This window comes from Danaus plexippus, chromosome 6 (assembly GCF_018135715.1).
Source record: "Danaus plexippus chromosome 6, MEX_DaPlex, whole genome shotgun sequence".
Classification (NCBI taxonomy): domain Eukaryota; kingdom Metazoa; phylum Arthropoda; class Insecta; order Lepidoptera; family Nymphalidae; genus Danaus; species Danaus plexippus.
In genome coordinates this window covers 9,240,683-9,256,789 of record NC_083540.1, presented here as the reverse complement: position 1 = coordinate 9,256,789, position 16,107 = coordinate 9,240,683, and positions in this window count along the sequence as shown.

Here is a 16,107-nt window from a genome sequence, read left to right as displayed (position 1 = left end):
ATTAACATACTCCGCTGTTTTTGTATTTGATCAAACGGTGATAATCTTAGTAACAGTGTTTGCAAAATATTAATATTTATGCAGTGATGTGAAAAAATATCGATGTTACTTTTTTTAAATTGTAACTTTTTAAGGAATTATCAAAAATAGCACTGTCTAAGTTTCATTGGTGCAGAATGGACTGTTTTTAAAATTTCTGTTTGAAGTTTAATTTTTTTACAAATACAATAATAAGAATTCACAACAAGAGCCCTTAAAAGAATTAGCAAGACGTACTCACTTCGATAAATAATTGTAACTGCTGTTTAAACCGCATCATATTTCAAGCTCTAAGACTTTTAGTTCAGTTTCTCGTTACTAGCGCTGTGTTCCTACCTCATTGTTAACTTAGAATCCAAGCCAACACCTCATCCATTAACAAACAAAGCGAATAGAAAAACGACATGAAAACCCGTAACACTTCCCGACTAGACTGAATAGAGCCTGAGGAAGCAAATGAATAAGTCGCAAATAAATTTACAGCTGAAAGGATGAACTCGCCAGTTTCATTATGTCGAGAGATGCTCCTTTGTACGTAGAGTAGGAACTTTCTTTTGGTTTATTTTATTTGAGTTCAATTCTACATTTTATGGTTATAACACAACGTCATGGAGAAGAGATGACGTCATTAGTTTCAACAAATTTTTAAGTACATTTTCCTTCTCAATTTCATATATAGGTTATATATGAATGGGCTTCCGAGTTGTTTTGAAAAAAATATAATATATATATATATATACATATAATTTTATGTAAATATACATACATATATGTATATTGTTAATAAATAAAAGTTACTCGTATATCATTTGAAAACAAGTGTAAACAATAAGTTGTCTTCATATCAAACGCAGATAAATAATAAAAAGTAAAGTGGAAATAAACGAAACTTTTTACGGTCTCAAGTTTCTGTTGGCTGTTTGTATTGTTCTTTAAAGATTTATTTTCATCGATAAAAACATAAGAAAGCTTTAAAAAAACTCATTTTTTCTCAGGATGAAGTCAAGTTCAAAAGGACCAAATATAATTCTGTAGTTTTGCTCTTTTGCCGACACAAGTGGATCATATCGACATATAAATAAAATTCACACCTGACAGGAAGCTACTCGTCACTCCACCATGGCATGTAATAAAATTATCTGGTTGAGTGTTTTCTTGGCGACTAAGAAATTTCAAAGATATTATAGAGTTAAATTACTTTCTATAAGAATCACCTTCCTTTACCTAAATAGAAAAGAAACTGTGTTAAAGGTTTCTTGCAATATCTCTTTCATATAGTACACAATATATGACTTTCTATTACTTTACTATACTAAAAAATTACGTGTTATAGACTGTATGTCTAAAACAATAAACTAGGAACAAGATAACGGTTCATTAATCCGCCCCAGGAAACAAAAGGAGTAGTACTAGGCTTGATTACGTTGGAGTGCAATGACTCGACGCAATTAAGTGTTGTCGGGATGTATTTCTTTTAATGCTGGTATCATTCATCGCGTCACGACGCGGCGTTGCTGAGTGACGGCACAATGCTCTCCAATCTCGGACGTCGGGATGCCACAGGCTAAGTAAACACAGATTACACATTAATTTGTTTAAAAATATTATACGAACTATATGACAATTTAATAACTGTATGACGTTTTGCTAATATCCCAAGGAATAGTATTTTTAGGACTGAGTTATTCTTTGTTTAATACTTATAAAATATTATATACATTTTAAAATATTAAATATATATACCTTTTAAATATATTATCTTACTACTATACTGGCAATCATGAGGAACTTAATCGAGTAATCATATGCCAATATCGCCTTACACCATGTTGAAAAAGACACACACAACCACACAGACAGCGACGACGAAATTATAACAGCCCTCTTTTTGCGTAGGGTGCCAAAAACCAAATCGTACATTACGTGATAAATCAAAGTTGGATATAAAAAACTACATTGATAATAGTTAATTTACTGCAAGAATGTATTTGCATTTTATAATATAAAAAATCTTAACGAACATACTAATCAGTTTTGCAAATAAAGTAACGGTTATTTAAAGAAATCCTTTTCGAGTAATTTTCATTCTTCCTAACTTGGATGAAATTTACTGGACACGTTTTGGATGAAAAAGGCCATAAATTTAAGAATTGAATGTTTTTTGACAACTACTATTAGAACTTGGGTATTAGACTACCATAACAATATGTTAAAAATACTATTAATAATATAAACATAGAGTTCAAAGACATAACAAATATTTTAATTAAATTGACAAATTTTATTTTTATTTAACAAACAAAATTGTTCCCTTTTTCCACAAACAACGAAGTGCAAATATAAATATTGTCAATAAAATTTCATATATAGCTTATAAAGACATAACTATTAACAAACGTCTTTGGAATGTCAGAATCAATAAACAGACCCTCTGACCACTAGTTGGTCTGTACAAACCGTTACATCATCCCGCTGCAGGTTTCATTTTCTTTTCATCAAGGTATCTTCACGCTCCGCGGCCGTCTCGCGACCGCCACCCTTCCCCCTCTTTGCCCCCAACTTCCCTCTCAATTTAAACCTGTTTTAATTTTTTCGCTGTCTCCATTTATAGAAAGCTCTTGCCGAGTCATCAGGTCCTAGGACATTTGCATAACTCGCGAAAGAATGGCTTCCTCCCGGTGCCTAGCGATAATGGCGTCGAAAATTGTTTCAAACATTTCTCTGAAACTTATATTCAACACGTCCAAAATTCAGAGTGATGTCGCTTTTAAGAAATATGAACTCGCTTAAATATTATTTACAAGTTTTTCAGTTAATCAAAATACTTGTTTCATAATACACAAATAATTAATCAATTACAACTTTTTATTCTGAATATTAAATTATAATTATCACATAAAATTTAATATAATGAAAACTATTAATTAAATTTTATTTGTGTGAATAATGGATATACCTATATGTTTGTAGATGAGCTATTTTGGTAAGAAGTAAATAGCAAAATTATTTCTAGTAGGTAATATTTATAAAATAGACACATAACTAAGTATACCATGTTTTTGAAACATTATCTGTTACAGTTTACAGTTTAAATAAACGCAAAAAGTACGAAAAAGATTCTTATACACTTTTACCAGCAGAACTATTCATAAAGTAGATTAAGAGAACATTTTTTTAATATTTGAGGAAACGTTTAAATGACTTTTGAAACTACAAGAAACAAATAAAACTTTCTGATGCTTTGTTTAAAAACAACATTCATTCTATGTTTGTATAACATTAAGATTCTGCCAAAAACTATAAACCGACTAAAACCGGGGGCATCAGTAGTGGAAAACCATTCTGTACGTAATGAATTTTTAACGATGTTTAAGTAGAAAACACTTGAGAGTATTCAATATCTGTGCAAATAACTTCAACAAATATTTTATAGTAAAACGTTTAACTTTCAATAAATATTTTATAGTATTACAATACTGCAGTCGTTCAATCACGTCGTGAGGGAAAACAAATCTTTATTTACAGAGATACAAACACAAGATATCCAGTGCCCTATACACATAATTTTCATTCTCTCGATAGCCTTTCTATAAGAAAATCTCATAAAGAGATCTGTTCTATAAGTAGGTGTAAGTATCTGTGGGATCTGTTTCTATAAGAAAGTAGTTTACTGGTGTCCAATCCAAAGTCTATCATGTTTGTGAAGACGTCTAGGCGGCAAAGGCTTTTGTTACGTAACGGTATTTCAGTCTGATGCTAGTGATCTTGGCTGTCTTCAAAACATACCAGAAAAGATAGCCAAGAGAATATATCACAAGAAAATTTTCTTGTGACATATGGTTCTTTATGGTGGTATAGCCTAGCTGTTCAAATTACTGCAGCTCGAACATGGGCCGGCTCGACCGGGAAAGTATATCACCCTCTCACGGAAGATCGGCGTGAAGTAATGGCTGCGTTTCGTCCGAATAATGAGAGAGCCGGTTGCCCTTTCCCTTTTCCTTTTTCCCAACCTTTCACCTCCCTCTTCCCCAGATAAGGATGGCTACGCATGTCCAAGGGCGACGGTACTACCTCCATCAGGTAGGCCGTCTGCTCATTTGTCCAGTTTGTCATAAAAAAAAAACAAACTTGTCAAAGAAAAGCAAAAAAAATGTTGTTATTTTTCATATCTTACTAAAGCGGTACAGGGTAACTTCTAAAACCTTTACCAAACAACGCGTTACATAAATAATATACTATCGCAGCCTTAAAAAGTGTAGCAACAGATTTTGTTTCCACTTTTGTGACAAATATTGTGCTCTAGTGTTAAGTCGGTGTTTATTTCACCTGTTATTGTTCATTCATTCACTTATATTGGTTTTTGGTTACTTCATCCGAAAGAAAAGTGGTAGAACTAGAACTATCATATAACCAATAATACTCGTAAATCTTGATTTCTTTCTAGTTCTTAAACCTATAAAAACGAATGAGCAAAATTAATCTTTTGGTATGTTTAAAAGGAAAACTTATTTGTGACTAAAAAAAAAGGTTTTAACAGAGCCGAAATTCTTGTCATGCATAACTAACTCATCGATGATATGAGGCCAGTGAACATAAATGTTGTATATTTAGCATGGGGATAATCAGTCAACAACTTAAAACTATTATCTCATAGGACAAAGATCCCTGCCGAAATTAATATATTGTTTTTTAATAATTACTAGATAGTTATTAAAATTTATTATTAGTTTAATAGGATGCTTCTACAAATTGTACAATATTTCTTCAATATTATAAATGAATAAAAAACAGAAGAAAGAACAAAAACCGCTTAAAGTAATTAAACTATGCAAATTTTAAATAATTCCGAGCTTAAAGATATTAAATGTAAATAAGTATAGTTTGAACGTATTTGCAGAATTGAAACAATATTTAATATCGGCTTTTAAATGGAATATTAAATGACTCTTCTCAATTTATATAGAAGTATTCAGTCAAAGCGAGCTTTATTAAATGTACATCAATTTCGTTCTGTCGTCTCATTTTATTCATGGCTCCATTATGAATTCCTTCCTTAAATTGTAACAAGTGGGTCTCGAGACGCAATCATTAGCTCAGGACCCTCGACTTCTCTTTGTGTAGACATTGTTTTCGATAAGCTATTAAATTCCAATACTGTCGTTTGCAAGTATCTCCCCGTTTATAGAAAAGCAATTTAACATTTATTATTATTAATATTCTGTATATTTAGTCAGCCTAATTTTGCATGTCACATTGTTTTTTGAAAAATGAAATGTTAAATCAATAATTTAAAAGTTAAATTCTAGTCACTTTTGAAAAAAGAATTAAAAATATTTAATAGAGTGAGCAGACGGTGGCCTCATGTTTTTTCACCTTTTACTAACGATGCCTATGAGAAAGGTTTTAAAATTTATTTTACCCTAATAGGTCCACATACTTTTATACCTGACTTGCAATATCCCTTTTTTAATATTAAATTCGAAACAAATTAGAGCAATTTTTGCATCTCTTGATATTTTCCTCAAAAAATACCATTTTTATTAAATTTCGAAGGTAAAGAACAAGCTTTGTCAAATCAAAGAAAATGTAATAATGTGCAAAATTCCATAATCTATTTATGAGATTTCCGATATACTGATCATAACCATCCTTTTCTGACTTTACCGCAGTCGAGTAAACAGAAACAACAATATTACCAAAACTCATGGACCCCTAAAACTTGTTATCCCTCTAAGTCTCCCATTTAGAATAAAAATACTTATTATTTTTGAAGGCATTCAAAAAGTAAATGTAATAATTTTCAAAAATTAAAAAGAATTTAAAAAACGTTTGAACCTTGATGACCCTTTATTTTAATATGAGACAAAGCTATCAATACAAAATTTTACTTCTATTTTACTCGTAATAAAATTTTTAACCGTGAATACCACTACATCTCAATACTTTCAGAGTATTAAAATTTCAAAACAAAGAAAAACAAAGGCAGACAAAATTACTTTTCAAACGGCATAATTTCTTAATAAAGGTTGTTTGAATCTCCTCGTAGGGTGGGCTTAGGAGATACAATTACACAGGGATGAAGTATCAGAGTCGAGTCAGTCCGCGAGAAGGCGCGGATCGTGGCGGACGTGGCTGGTGCGGATGTGGGACAGGTGCGGCGTTCGCGCTGACGTATTACGATAAACTTTTACAACCGTGACGAGTATTAGGTGTTGGTGTTTGTGAACTATGGTGCATTATATTGAAATTATCATGGAAACTCACTAGGTAATTTTCTTTTTATCTATTTATTATAACGTTTTTAATAATGTTTATTAAAGCTAAAAATTTTGAACGAAATATCATAGAAATATTAGATGATAAAAAATTCTAAGCAATCCTTATATATTTGTATGTATTGTGAAGTTTTTAATTATGTAGTCTTTATATTTATATTTCGATACTTCAGTAAACACTTTGCCTTTAATAAGCATCGAGCGGTTTTAAAAAAATACAAAAACAACACTTTTTAAAAGTTTCATGAGGAAATGAAAATGAAATAATAAATAACTTAAGTCATGCTTTATATATCAAAATCAATTAAATTAGTTTTTAAGTCATCCTGTATACGTTTTATTGATGAACCGAAGGCTAACTCGCTAACTTTCTTCAAATAAAATCCACATGAACTTAACAAAGATATAGTTAATATCTTTCATTCAAAATTAAACTTTCTTTAAACTATGATTGGATCTAGTTTCCTTCTTAATTTTTTAATGTCTGACAAAAAGTGAATGATTTCTGTTGAATTCAAAATTATTACTAGTTTGTACAAATATCTGAATCTCAACAAAACACCTCAGTAAGGACCACCTTAAGGTCAAATAAGCCGTTGCAAACGAGATAAAAATAAAATTAGGGTCACTCTATACAGGATTTCTCGGAATTCTGGCTTCTATTCAGTTATATTAACGCCGGATTATAGGCACTGGATGAAAGCCAAAAGAACGAACAAAGAAAAACTTGATGAGAAAATTTGTAACGTCTTTATAAAGGTGTTTTAAATTAAATTAAATATTCTTAGTGTTCGCATTCCCCAATTCCAGCTGAGCTATAATAAATTATGAATTTCAATAAAATATAACGTGTCGGAGCTTAAACGATTGTATTGAAATTAGTAATGTTATTTGTTATTGAGAACAAAAGGTTTTTTTAATATTAATTATTTTATGAATTCTTTTATTTTCTAGCACAAGTAATTATAACTATTTTTTTAGTTATTGAAGTAATGTATAACCTGCAGAGTTAATAAAAAACAGTAGTATATAAATTAAACTTCAACTAAAAATTAATTAAATGCAGTATATTACTCAAATTTACCAGAACTTATTTACTCTAATTACACTACAATTCGTATGTTTTATATTAAAAGAACCTTTACAGTCAATGCAAATAGATAATTATATGAAACCTTTGTAATAGCCAAAATTTAACATTTAAAAAAAGGTAGAGGTTGTAAAGAAGTTAATTAATTCAAATCATTATCGTGAATCCAAACACACCTCTTAAGCTAAAATTAACTGTCTTCTACAGAAGAATGAAAGAAAATAAAAAAAGTTACCATATCCGTACTTCTGATGCAGTGTTATGAAAAATTACTTCAGTTAATTAAAATATGTTCGACGAAACAAACGATATTTTCTCCAATGGTTTTAATATTTCCTTTAATAAAACCCCGTCCGTAGATAACATTAATTCATCTGTTTAAATTACAGACCGTGATGATGATATGATGAAACATAATAATTCCTTATAGCACATTCTATTAGTTTTTATATCATGAAATCCTTATTTCTATCACACTTAAGAACTATATTTTGAATGACAAAATTTTGATACGCGAGTTGGGTTGTTAATAAAATACGAGTATACATATACATTTGTTATAAATACACTTCAAACCACATCTTTGCTATAACTTCATTGATATATTTAATTATTTTAGCTCAGCTTTCAATATAAAAAATTCATATGAAAAAAAATAGTTATTGAACGTTATATGTTTAGTGTTAGTTATAAGAAAAGAAATACTCGAAATCAAACAAAGACTTTTCATAATATATGAAAACAAAATCTTATAACCACTTATAAGTGAAAGGAATCCTTGGAATGCATATTAAAATTTAGGCGTCGATGATTTTAAAAGAAAATTACTCCGTCATATATATATTTCTTATAAGCTCCTTTATTTTAATACATTTACCTACTAAGACCTTTTCATGAGACTTCAAATATAAAACCGAATATAAATAATATTGAATATTAAAACACTTTACAGTTAAATTAAATTATTAACTTACAATTTATTATTCATCCTCAAATACACATCATTTGGTTTCAATTTTGAATCTGACAGAATTTATTGAAATTATTAACAGATTTGTATTAATTTACGAAAATGTATGAAAATATCCCGAACAGTAATATATTTGTATACATATTATATTCAAATTTAAAATTTTCATAACGAACTATGAATAAAAACAAATGCTTTTAATTATAAATCGTAAATCTTGCGGTCTCACAAGTCAGTAAAGCGTAAAATTTATTGAGTGCTACGATAAAATTGCTACGGAGCTACGAAGCTACAACAGTAGCTACGTGCTACGATCGTATTAGCTCAAGCTGTAAAACCTCGGTATAACGGTAATGAGAAAACTACCGCTAAGTGCTTGCTTGTTACTTTTACGGACAAAGCCTATTTATTTTACTCATTTTATAGAGTTTTGTTATAACGTGAAGACGGTAACTATATTACGAGCTGGAATTTACTATTTACTTCATCTCTTCTCAAGTTCTCGGGTTCAATAAGACTTTTTATAGTTTTCGTTTCAACTCAGTAGCATTTAAAATAACTCTTACTTTCTAAGGAAATGACTTACAGAAAGGATATATTTGTTCAATAAATAGCGGAAAAGTATTGCACTAAGTAGATTTAAAGACATTAACCTTTAAGTACTTAGGTCGTCTACTTGGATAGATATCCTGTGACATGTCAACGTATTACACACTTTAACGGGCTTACAATCCTAGAAGCCTTAATATGCTATAGATCACTAAACTCTTCATTTTATTTAGAAAACTAAAATCCAAAAATATTGCCTATGCTCCCACATCTTAAATTTTTTTCTATGGTTATCACATCTTGATGAGACAATTCTAAACAAAGATCTTATATTGTATTTATTTTATTTAAGTTCAAAGTCAATATAATTTATAAACAAAATTTAAACAAAACCAAATTTTGTTATAAAAAATCGCATACCTAAATAATTAAGGACTGTCATATTTTAAATATAATATGTTATATGTGCTGTAAGAGTTATATTAAGACGACATACATTTTTAAGTATATCAAACAGCTCATAACCGAGCAACATAAGTGGGCCAGCTGACACGTGCTAATGGATACTATGATGTTAGCTTGTTATAGCCTGTTACATAGTTTTACGAGCCACAGGACTGAACTAACCCATATTGGTAATTATATCACCTAACGAAAAACACATGTGAAATGCCTGAAGTTCATCGATGCGGAATGCCTTCCTTATAATACTACAATCAATATCAAAGTATTCACATATTTCAAAACTTTAGTACTTTAGTAGTCTACTTGGATCCCACTACTTCACCTTTTATATCACCTATACAGCGATGCTCTATCATCCAGTCAGAACATTTAAAAAATTAAGTTTTTTTTTTCTTGATATTCGACAAACTCATGGTTATCCTTTTTTCTGTTATTCTATTTGAATAATTTTCAATGGACTCTAAATAAACGTTATTAGAAATTTTACTACTTATATTTCTTTACATTAAGTACAAACTTCTCATTTTTATCGTATAATTTATGTGAATATTACGAATTTTTATAAGAATTTCTTTTTTTGGAAATAATTTTGAATAAATATATATAACATATATGTAATAATACGAACGTCGGAGGCCCATTATGTTTTATGCCATCGTAAATCCAAAGCTGTTGATGTATTCCAGGCGTTAAGGTTAATTATTGCAATCGTAAAAGTCATGTTTGTTTGTTACCCATCGGCTCGTGTTACCACCACTTATATTTTATTATCCTAACCCATAAGTACCATTCACAGTTATAGTACTTGTGAGTTAAAAAACTTACTATATTAAATTCAAGGTGCTAACAGTAATATTAAATTTTATTATAATTTATTTTTTATAACTTAACTGAGAACATCTTTATTGATTAAAAATACAGAAGTTAGTTTGCATGGTCTTTTTATTATTCTTCAATAGCGATGGTTTAATATTTTTTAACACAACTTAATTATTCTTCTCTTATCAACAGGATACATCGTGTGCTGCGCCATGTTTGAGATAGTTGTATTGATGCTCGCTGTTCTGACAAGTAAGTTATGCGACCATTCATAACCTAACCTACTAATATATGAAAACATTAAAAATGAATATTATTTTTAAAAAGCCTCAATAAACGTTTTTTTTATAATTTATTTTGTTTTCTGTCTATAAATCTTTTTGTTTCGATGATCGGATTTTAATATCAATTTTCCGGGATGACAAACAATGATACGGCACTCAATATTGTCGGCAGATATAAATCCTTTACCATGGAAATACAGAAATCTGAATTTTCAAACCTTGAATCAAATATGGACAACGCCTTTATGAACAGTTTGTTGTGACACGATTTATAAGCTTGAAATAAAAATTTGTTAACTGAAATCAACTTAATAAAAGAAAAGTATCGATACTTATTTAATTTCTATATAAAAAGTATAATACAAAAGTTTTTATTTTACTTTTAAATAAGTGATTATTAATATGTCCCTCAAGGGTAATCCCTCTTCCAGCCTACAGATATTTCTATGTATAAATCTACTTAGCAAAATAAAAAGACAACCCTTAGGTTAGAACCTCAAATAGAACCTCAATTATATGTGTACTGGCATCTCCAAAGCTCATTCAGTGACTCTACCATTAACACCTTATAAAAATGTCCCAAAAATTCCAATACTTGTATGGAAGTTGAGTTTTAAAACATTAAATAGAGTTTTTTTGTTTTATGCTTTGATTTTTTTTATTAAAAAAGATACGCCTCTCAGGATTCAACTAAATCATATTCAAATTTCTTCACTTGAAACATGCTCAACTTCAAACAAAAGTGTCAAATTGCGGTATACGAGTACATGCGACTAGAAAAGGCGTCATCTGTTCTGTGATATAAGCTAATAATAAATACTTTTATTCTCCTCCCAATAAAATCACCTGATCCTCGACCGAGACAATAAATTATTATTTTCTCCATAACAAAAAAAAACAGGTTTTGTGGTCATTTATACCCAAATTGTTTTTAAGGAGCCGCTAATGAATCAGAAGAAAATACTCTCAACAAAGCCGTAGGTAACCTCCTACCTTCTATCATAAGTGGCCTATAGATGAGTATAAAGATCTCATTCATATTTCATAGTAATTTTAAGAAACAAATGTTTGTTATTAATCTAACATATGAAAGAAAAAATTATGTTCCCGGAAAGGCAAACAGTATAATTAATGTCCCCTAATGGTATATAAGAATATATTTTAAAACAAAATAGTTCTGTTTAATTTTACAAGGACACTTCAAATTTAAACTTTATGTAAAAATAACTATTTAGAAAATTATACAATAATATTTATTTCACAATATTGGCTCTAAAATACGATTTTAGCTCTTTGAAATAGAGGCGAAAACAAGATAGAAAGAAGCGTTTAATATAAAAATAGATAATAAAATTCTAAAAAACATAGCAACTTGATTCACCACAATAGTAAACTAAATCAAGAAAAACAAACATTAGTGACTTAGACGCTTATTGTTTTAATGAAACTACATCTAGACTTATTATTCCCTATGTCTACTCTTGAATCGGTTCTGACTTTCAACGATTACGACCAAATCAAATGTGAACTCGCTTAAAAAATCTTTAATAAATTAGAACACATCCGAAAACACATATTACTTGTTAAAAATATGTTTAAAAAAAAAACACGTGAAAAAAAATAAACAAGACATGAAATACGATGAAAAAAATAATCCTTTGAGAAACAATACCGCTGCATGCCTAAATCTAAGGACAAAGTATACATTTTCAGCATTACAAAATCATAAATGGGTTGAGTTCATTAATCTTTTGTTTAATTTTTATATAAAAATCAACGTTTTAACTGTAATATCCCATCCGGAGAGCGTAATGGAATCAGCAAGTTACTATTCACACTGGATTTTAATGAACGCAAAGAAAATATAAACCCCTTTACGTAACAATGGCCAATTAAACCTGATATGGGAATGAAAACCTCAATGCGTATAATATTCGAAATTATTGAATCGAGAAATATTCGCATTGATCCCAAACAATATTCGTGAAGGAGCAAACTTAATACCGCGCCTTTAGTTTCGTAATTAAATTGGCAACATGCTGGATTATATCAATCGAGCGATATCGTTATAGCTTAATTAAACCATTTCATGAACTAACGGGTAATGGGAATAGATTTAATCAAAGTTTATAATTTTCTATTACATTTAGCAACTATGAACGTAATTATTAGATTCCAGGAATACATTAACTCGCTTAAATAATGGCGATTTATTGATATAGTCATTTCAAAACAAACGGACAGAGTTGAAAAATTACGCTTTTGAGGACAATTGCAACATCTAAGTTTGTTGTTTGGAAACCAGAGAGACCTTTTTTCATTTCAAACAATTCTAAACTCCACTCGTGCTCTTACTTTTAAGTGGCTTAAAGTTACTTATTGTTTGCGAAAAATTCATATAAACGCTAGCGCTGGTGTCATGCGGGAAAAAGTGGAACTAGCAGCTACCGAATTGTTAACATTAAAAATAACAAAAAAAGGTCGGTCGTTTATAGTTGACTTCGAGAAATATTAAAGGTTGAACTTTTTATGTGACGAATGGAAGAAGTTCCCTTATTTAGATTTTCATTAACTATCGCTATTTAATTTCAACAAATGTTTAATACGAATCTATAAATATTCATTTTTATTCAACTTCAATCGGTTTCATTTGCATTTCAAAAGCATATTAAATAATTTACTGTTATATTAAACAATTTCCTCCTTGAATTGCTTTTATTGGAGAACCTCCGGGAGACTTTGTAACTATGCAACTTTCTGTGTATCACGGATTTGTTTACCAGTCATCTCAATATATTTTCAAATTAATTTCAAAAGGAAATAATAAGAAAATGTGACACAGTATGTATATCACATAAATAAAGCAATTTCAACTCCAACAAATCATTTATATCGATATGTCACGTACTTGTTTTCGTTGTGACTAATGGCTCCAAGATGACTGTATTAAATATTTAATAGCAGATGTGTCATCAAGTGGTGTTCCACGTTTGGGGCCCGTTTTTTCCGTGGAACCTCCAGCGGTTGTCCGCTACGCTGCGTCCGCAGGAACGAGGGTCTCCTGCTCCGCGCGTGGTGACCCCACCCCGCGAGTCACCTGGCTTAACGAAGACAGCTCACAGCTTACTGATGCATCAGGGATTAGGTAATTTATATATTTTTTGTGAGTGAGATATTACTATGTGAAACAGTAACGTCCATTGTAGAAGTTAACGTTGCTGCATTAAAGTGTACGTTATCGAAAACGTAGATATATTAATTGATATTAGAATATTATATTATAATTTCAAGGTAACCATATTGATTGATTTTTTTTCTATTATTTGTGAAAATAATTTTATAACCTTTTTCAAAACATTCACAAAGAAATAAAATTGACGTGACGAAATAGATTCAAATGTCCCAATGTTGAAATCTACGTATTCAGGGACAATATTCTCGAAAAGAATTATTTGTGCTAGAAGTTGAATCTGAAATCACTGATACAGAACCGTAATGGAAGGTTTACATAAAAGAAAGGGGAGTTTCACAAACTGTTAAACATTTTCATTTAACCAACTAGAGTGATGTATAGAGTATAAGGAGTGTTGTATTTTATTTTTCATTCAAATAAAAACTGATTTAGAACGAACAAACCTTAACATTTTTATGTAAAACGTCGTGAATGTAAAATTGATCGTAAATTATGATTCAATCAAAGAAAATATCAAAGAAAGTTACGTGGTAAATGAAAAAAAAATATATATATAACAGAAAAGAATCACAATTTGGTTGACTATCAGCACTTTAAGAAATTGACAATAGAGCAATTTTAAACAAAGGGCTATTTTATATTGAATGACATTTACTGATTCACGAACACACATGTCTTAATTCAAAATTTATATTTTTCAAAATGCTTCTTCTCTGTTTAATTACAATTTCAATTTATTTCAAATTCAATTCATAGGACTACGATAACAGGACAGACTCAACTAATTAAGTACGAGTATTATATGGTAAATCCTACACTATACCAGTGTTAGCAAAATACAGAACTATTTTCAATCTTATATTCTTTCTTTAAACTATTAATGTTGATGCTAAACATAAATCGAGTACAAGTATTTATTATAGATGTATAAGTATCCTGTTAACTTACAATTGTCACGATAAATAATCTAAAATTAAAAACAAACTCGCTGAGAGTTAGAGTACAATGCAAAGTTATTTCTCTTTGTAAAATATTGTTAAGTAATTCCAACTCATGATACTTCTCCCAGCTTATTTATTACTTTTATAATTTTTTTTTATTTGTGTCTTGAATAATTGAGTTAAATTTAATAAGATACACAAAACTTTTCAAGCGTCAAAGTTACAAGATACAAATGACTGTAATTCTTAAAATGTTTTATGAAATATTACAAATGTTCATAAGAACAAGAAACGTTAATGAGAAAGATTCATCTCTCCAAGGAATAATGTACCGAACAGCAATCGTAATTTGTCCTTATAATTACAACGGAGACTAAGCTTTCCGCTCGGTGGAGTCCATTTGCATCCACCCTAACGACAATTCTAAAAACTGCCTTATAAGAAACTGCGATAGAACTCCATAACTTATAAAACTTATTGCTTATCGTCATTACAAGCGCTTTGTTAACTTTGGACGTAGATTTATTTCTTGGTTAATTATATTTCTCTAGACATTTCAAGACTAAATTTATAGATTACGTTGAAAAATATGAAAGTATTATTCTTCGTAAATAATACAGAGACAAAACCTCTCAGCATTCCATCTGTTCACCGTGCCGTCGCCGGGTCCATTGCGTTGCAGGGAGAGGAGCTTCAACAGTGCCTGGGACTTACGACCCAGGTGCACGTTTAAAGGGCCCCTATCTAACGCGCGTTAAACGCTCATCACCACTGTCCAAGCTCCTCTCTCTACCTAACGAAATTAAACCTACTATGGCTGCTTTCGACGCACGTTCCAAGAATAAACTGATGTTAATTCATGGCAGGCCCAAGTCTTTTAGCAGTTTGTAGAGAAATTTGGCTGTTATACCTCTCGCTACTATTTCTACCGCGTACAAATTTACAACGAACCTATTCATAGTGAATTCGTTAGTGACCTCATTATCGAATACTTGTTGACCTTGATGGCATGATTTTTGGGGATGTTGGTTTCCCAAGGAACCGTGAGCTCTATTATCACAACGCGCTTTAAAATTCGCCAATATAGAAGTATGTCCGGTTTGAAAGCCGTTCGAACAAATATTCTTTGAGATTTTATATCGCTTCTGATACGTATCCATCATTTTAGTCCAATCCGAAGCCGCTTTAATGATAGAGTAAGACTTGACGTTTGATTTTGTAGCCCTATTGCCTTCTCTCACAAAACCTTTTGAACGCTGGTTTGTGCTTATTTCTTATTGCGCACTTGCTACCGAAAGACTAACCGCCTCACGTATGATTCCTAAAACGATATTGACCGCTAACCAGGAGTACATCCCACCAGCAAGTGCTTAGGAGTTTCAACTGCCTCCTCGCAGATATAGCAAGTATTTTTGATACCTCTACCCCATCTTACTTAATTACTCGGATCTGGGAAATCTGGAATGCATTGAAATAAAATTT